The sequence below is a fragment of the Cibotium barometz genome, chromosome 40 (assembly GCF_041138505.1).
Source record: "Cibotium barometz isolate CiBa-2024 chromosome 40, ASM4113850v1, whole genome shotgun sequence".
NCBI lineage: Eukaryota > Viridiplantae > Streptophyta > Polypodiopsida > Cyatheales > Cibotiaceae > Cibotium > Cibotium barometz.
In genome coordinates this window covers 25,817,547-25,824,026 of record NC_141085.1, presented here as the reverse complement: position 1 = coordinate 25,824,026, position 6,480 = coordinate 25,817,547, and the positions used below count along the sequence as shown (strand labels likewise).

Here is a 6,480-nt window from a genome sequence, read left to right as displayed (position 1 = left end):
AAAACTATACATAAATATCCACCATGACCAAGAGCCCACCCAAGCTCTAATACCATGTTAACAATGCTAAAATGGGATTGATCATGGTGAAGGACATAGATTAAGCAACATAATTAAGGTGGATTAAACCACACTAAGAACTCCATAAGTGAGAGAGAGATTGCACACTCAACAATAGCTCTATTCTATTGCATATCACAATGAACCATACAATGATATAGGCTCTCTAGCCTTATCCCACTTTACATGTCATCATCCATGTGGCACTCTCTTTTCCACTTCTTTTGGTCAACACTCACACACCATTCAATATTACATGTGGCATTCCTATCTTACCACAATATCTTGCACCTTTAGGGTGCTTTCCCACATACACACAACACCGCGATTACATCTCTCAACACTATAAGCTAGACACTTTTGCTATTCCATAGTCACCCGTTTCCATACATCCCACCACCTTCCCTACCTTTCACTTTGCCTACCTCTCACTCTTCCACTTTCCCTACTCCTCATCCTTCAGCTCCTCCTTGTGCTCAGTGCACTCCTGTCCCCTACACATAGCACACCCCGCTCACATCCACGGTGCCATCTCCCCAGCATGTGGCATCCTCATGACGCCACTCAGATGGTGATAGCTCGGGGGCTTCTCAGAGCTATGAGCAGCAACCTTGAGCTATCATCGATCTAGCAGTGGGGGAGGTGGGTGTGATGGATGCTTTGGGGGAGGTGTACGGTCACCTTCACCTATGGTGACAGACGACATGCCCGTGGGGATGGTATGCTTTACTTTACCCTTGATGGGAGAGCGGGCCATTTATGGACAAGATGGGGCAGAGGATTTATTATATCTTTCGTCAATTAGTTAACCAAACCTATAAAGATACCTTCAAACAATGGGGAGAGCATAAGGATAGAGATTTCATGTATGTGGTGCAATGCATGCTGTTGAGAAATATGTTGCTTCCTCATGTTTATGTGGTACATGTGTGTTTGTCAAGCAATGAGTATGTATTTGGATGTGTTTCAACCTTAGGTTATGATCTAGCAAAGGTTAGAATGGACGATCAATTTAAAAGGTGAAAAAGAGTCTAGAATGTGGTAAAAAAGGAGAATATCGGGTGATGTAAGCAACGATGTATGGGGGAAAGTGGATAGTAGCTAGCATGTGGCTGCAAATTGATGTACCAAGCTCATTTTCAGTAATTTAAGTCATGAGTATGTGATTAGCCTTGATTTATGCCTTGATTATCTTCATTAATTAGTGTTTATACTATGCTTTAACTATGTCTTCTTCTATCTTCCACCCACCATAGCTCACTTCTCATGGTTATGCACTCAATAATCTCTTCTAACCATTTCTTTCAACATGGTATCTAGAGCTAGGCACTCTATTTCATCTCTCCCAACACTCATCAACAAAGTAGATTAGTGCCTTTATTAACATTAATTAAGACATAATCTCAACCTTATCCTTTTCATAACCTGTAGAAAACCACCCTGTGGTGGAGGGCTTCCCATTGCCTATTCTCTCCACCATTGTGAAAAACCTCTTCGAGGCAAGAAGATCACATCACAAAGTCCACATGGCTCAGAGAAATTGGGTTGATTTGACACAGATCGATAGAAATCAACGCAGAAGCCGGTGCCAAGCTTTTTTTAAAAAATCACCCATCGGTGTTTCTCTAGTTGAGATGGTCTAATTCAAGCTAGGGTTGGGGATTTTTGAGCATGCTCTACAAGCTTGTGAAGTTAGAAATCAATTTGGTAAAGTGTGGTGAGAGATCTAGACTTGCTGCGCTCTTTTGGTGAGACTTTCATTAAGTTTTCTTAATCAAAAATTTATCCTTCGAATCTCAATTAAGAGAGACCTAACCTCACCCTCTCCTACTGCTATTCCATTTCCCAAACTTTCTTGGTGCAATTGTATGCATAATTCCTTCAATTGCTTGCTCAAAGTTTATCTTCATTATTTTAGGGATTAACATGGGATTAGTGTTATTAATCAATGATTAGTGACCAAGTTGAGCCAAATCTCTTCTCTAATATTTGGGGAGTAGACACTGCCCAAGCAAGTGTATAAGCTTGTGGTAAGACCCTTCTTATCAAGCCATGGCTACTCAAATCTTAGTGGATAAATTTAGTGTGGTGAAGGATTTCATACATGGCAAACAAAAGTCATGTATGTACTCATGCAAAAGGAGCTTTGGGGGGTAGTAAATGGAGATGAGCTCAATGAAGGGAGTGAGGCCGAGGTCAAAGCATGGATAAATAAAGATAGAAAATCTATGGTCATCATTGGGTTAAGTCTTGGGGATAATATTATTCATGACATCAGCAAACAAAGAGCATGCCAAAGAAGCCTGGGATGAGCTAGAGAAAATATTTGGAGATAGGGTAAAAATTTTAGAAATAAATATGAAAGTAGAGTTTTTATGGGCTTGATATGGAGTTCAAAGATTCATTTGTGGAGGATGTAGATAAGATGAAGAGCATTATGATGCAACTTACAGGTGTGAAGGCACCACCCATGGATGAGAAAGATGCTGCAATTTTAAATCAAAAGCATGTTATGGCCCAATATCATCATTAAAACAAGCCCAAGCTTGTATGTGATGCATGTGTCAAGGTAGGCCATCTTGAGACGAATTGCTGGTCAAAGGAGAAGTAATAAAGCAGCTTGATGATGAAAGCAACTCGTGAGGATGCTCCACAAGAACACATAATAATGATGTTTTTATGTCATGTCTTATGTCTATGTCAACCTTGGGATTGGGCAACCTTTGGTCAAGATGTACCCTTATGTGTGTGGATGTGATGCTAAATATGTTCATGTCCATGGTATTATGTCATGTTGATGTAATCACCTCTAGCCACTGATGATGTGGGTTAAGTGATGTATGTGTGCGTGTCTCCATTAAGGAGGGGGAAAATGTCATGTCGATGTATGTCACATTACCTTCTTGGGATGAGACCCATTTAGGCACCAAGGGGGGGTGTTGAGAATTGTGGCGTTGACTCATGTTTATGGGGACACGTGTGTTTGTCCAGCAATGAGTATATATTTGGTTGTGTGTGAATCTTAGATTATTGTTTAGCAAAGGTTAGAATGGAAGTCAATGTAAAAGGTGAAGAAGAGTCTAGAATGCGGTCTCAAAAAGGTGAATATCTAGTGATGTAAGCAATGATATATGAGGGCAAGTGGATGGCAGCTAGCATGTGGCTACAAATTGATGCACCAAGCTCATTTTTAGTAATGTAAGTCGTGAGTATGTGATTAGCCTTGATTTATACCTTGATTATCTTCATTAGTGTTAATACTATGCTTTAACTATGTCTTCTTTCACCCACCATGCTCTCACTTCTCATGGTTATGCACTCAAGACTCTCTTCTAATCCACTTCTTTCAACACATGCATGAGCGGTTCCCGAACCCAGCACACACGTTTTTTCAACAAGTGGATAGGATCTTGGGCCCAAGGCCAGTGTAATTGGAAAGGATAGGATCTTGGGCCCAAGGCCAGTGTAATTGGAAAGCAAATAACATGCCCATGAAAGCGAAGAGCTTAGAGGCTAAAGAGGAAGGGGCTGTAGCCTGTGGATGTGCAACTTGCAAACAAGTTGGAATAGTGGGCTGAGGATTTATCAATCAACAAGAACACAATGATGTTTGATTAACCAAAAGGACTCTCAAGGATGGAGGGGCACTTGCCACTTGGTGTTAAGGCATCTAATCAAAGATTTAGCCGTAACGATGTGCGACATGTGTCCACTTGTCTGATCTTTTGCTGTGTGCGTAAGGCAGGGTGTGAAGTTGTACGACCTGTCAGATTTTCTTTTTACAGATTTGCATGGCTTTGGGAGGACAAATGGTCCGTAGCAAACCGATTGGTGTCCGGACTACACGACGACGACGGGTTGGCACGCCAGCGTCACATCGTGAGGACCCCCGGCGAATTTAACGTCGGCAGATCTAACGTCGACGGCTAGAGATGACGGCGCCGTTCAAGCTAACCCTATCTCGCTCTTTCTGTTATTAACCCTAGCTTTGCGAGGTCGGAGCAAAAAGCTCCCTTTCCTCATCGTCATCGGCGTCGCCACAGCACAACTTAACGTTACTGTGCTAAAGCTACCTTTCAAAGAGTCCATATTTTTTGTCTGTCTTTCAGAGAGTTCTCAAAGGTAAGTAAGAGGATCGTCCAAGGTAAAATTTGAGGGGTTTATACTCTCTCTCTCCATTAGGATTAAGAGACCGAAGTAGTAAGCCCTTATGTAAGCTCTTCGCCTCTAGCTCCTTTTTCGTTTTTTAAACTACTTTCTTTTGCGTGTGTTCTTGATGATTTATTAATGCCAACACAGTTTAAACGTGCCATTCTATATATCTATATTATTGCTTACTGCATGGTTTGCCTTTCTTCTTTCCAAGACTACTAGAGGGTGATAACGTCTATCTGACGACGAGAGAGAGCACGCTTGGAAACCCACACGAACGTTTTTGTGTGTGTGATCATGCGTGCTCTTTCGCGTGGTCAAGTGTTCTTATTGCTCTTTTGTTTATATAATTTAACAAAGAAAATCCATATGTATACATCTCATGTTGTAAGCGGAGATTTTGGCTTCTCCCGAGCAGAAGATGACACTACATTTCACCCATTTGTGATGTGGTTTGCTTCTTATTGAATCAACTTTACTCTAGCCATTGTAACAAACCTTATATCTCTGCTCCATTAGCATGTATATCTCTCCTCCATTAGCATGATACTTACCTGATGTAAAGGTACTTTGCTAACAATTACATTATCTTGGCTTCATTCACTTTCAGCTGCACTCTCATCCATTAGCACGATACCTATCTGATGTAAAGGTACTTTGCTAACAATTACATTTGTTTTGGCTATTATAGGTTTGCCTTAAGGTGCAATTCAAATGAAGGTGCTTTTTTAACAACTATATCCTCTTGGATAGTTTTGCCTCAAGGTGTTGTTCATTTGTCATGTTGAATATGGTGGTCGATTTGAGGAGTTGTACACAAGTCCCTCTAGAGAGAGGGCTGCCTCTTTTTGTGGGGGGGAGTGTAATGTGTTTATTTAGTGAGTGGCAACCTTAAGATTCAAACCCCTCAATGATTAGAGAAAGACCTTTCTTCAAACTCTAATCTTGATCAACAAGAGCTTAAACAACTTGAGCTAGTGGGTGTAGGTGTATGAGGTTTGGGTAAAGACAAAGTGTTCTTTGTTTTACTCACCAATGAGCTTCCATGTAAAAGTTTAAGAGTTACGTATGGAGTAAGGATAAGAAGGGGGAACATGAAGGCATCACTCACCTACTTGAAAGGTAAACCGAGATTTATCTTTTCCTTAATGGTAGATATGGATATTAAATGGATGATGACATGTTTCTCTTGTATAAATTCTAAAGAGTCGCGAAACTAGCTTCTAGTTAACCTATTGTTAAGTCATGCTAGGTTTAACACATTTGAGTGTGCATTGAGAATCTACAACTTAGCCTCAATCTTACGTTTGTTAGAGACCCTAAAAATTTTAGGTTTTTTAGGACACGGGGGCGCGCATGAAGTGCTGAAAATGCACACAATGGTTGTGAATTGAATTTAGTGTGATAGAATAAGTCAGAAGTTTTTATTTTGTTCCTTGCTAGACCTTTGATATGTGTGTAATCTTTTTGGTTATTTGCGCAGCCTCACTTATGTGCCTAAGTGTAATGGCAAGATGAAGTGGAAAAGAATATATAGTATGCCAAAGCAAAGCAAACGACTGCAAACGTGAAGGGTGTCTTCTTGTAAAGCATGAAGAATCCAGCTCTTGTGTACAAGGGGTGATTATCTCCTTAACAAGTTATTAAGTATCGCATCTCCTTTACTCGATTAAAAACTGGTGCATTATTGTGCTCTCTCTCTCTCTCTCTTAAATTGTATTGAGCACACATTAAATAACTCTCTCTCTCTCTCTCTCTCTCTCTCTCTCTCTCTCTCAGGTTGAGCACACAAGAAAGCAAAGATCAATTCAACATGGATGATTATAACATCGATAATAAGCATAGATTTATACTTCAACAATTTGCATTTGTGCACAAAGTTGAACAAAAATAAAATTTCATGTAAATATATGTAAGCATACAAGACTACAAAGTACATAAAGTGATCAAATGATTACAAATGGTAAAATTTGATAAGTACAAATGGTAGAAAGTGAGGTAATTAGTCTTATGTAAGCTCTCTCCTTTTTTAAACTACCCATGCACTTTCTTTTGCATGATGATTTATTAACGCTAACACATTTTAAATGTGCCATTATATTATCTATTATTACTTACTACATGGTTTGCCTTTCTTCCAAGACTACAGGGTTATAACGTCTATCATCCCAGTGACGATGAGAGAGAGCATGCTTAGAAACACACACACACATTTTTGTGTGTGTGATCATGCATGCTCTTTTGTGTGGTCAAACATTTTTATTGCTA

At 40.0% G+C, this 6,480-nt stretch overlaps 1 long non-coding RNA gene across 1 annotated transcript; it reads left to right on the top strand.

Annotated features, from left to right (window-relative positions):
- Positions 1-3,281: 3,281 nt before the first annotated feature.
- On the top strand, positions 3,282-5,888 carry LOC147615355 (uncharacterized). Its single transcript, XR_015262830.1, has 2 exons — positions 3,282-4,777; positions 4,904-5,888. It is a non-coding gene; the product is annotated as an uncharacterized LOC147615355 (long non-coding RNA).
- The last annotated feature ends 592 nt before the right edge of the window (positions 5,889-6,480 follow it).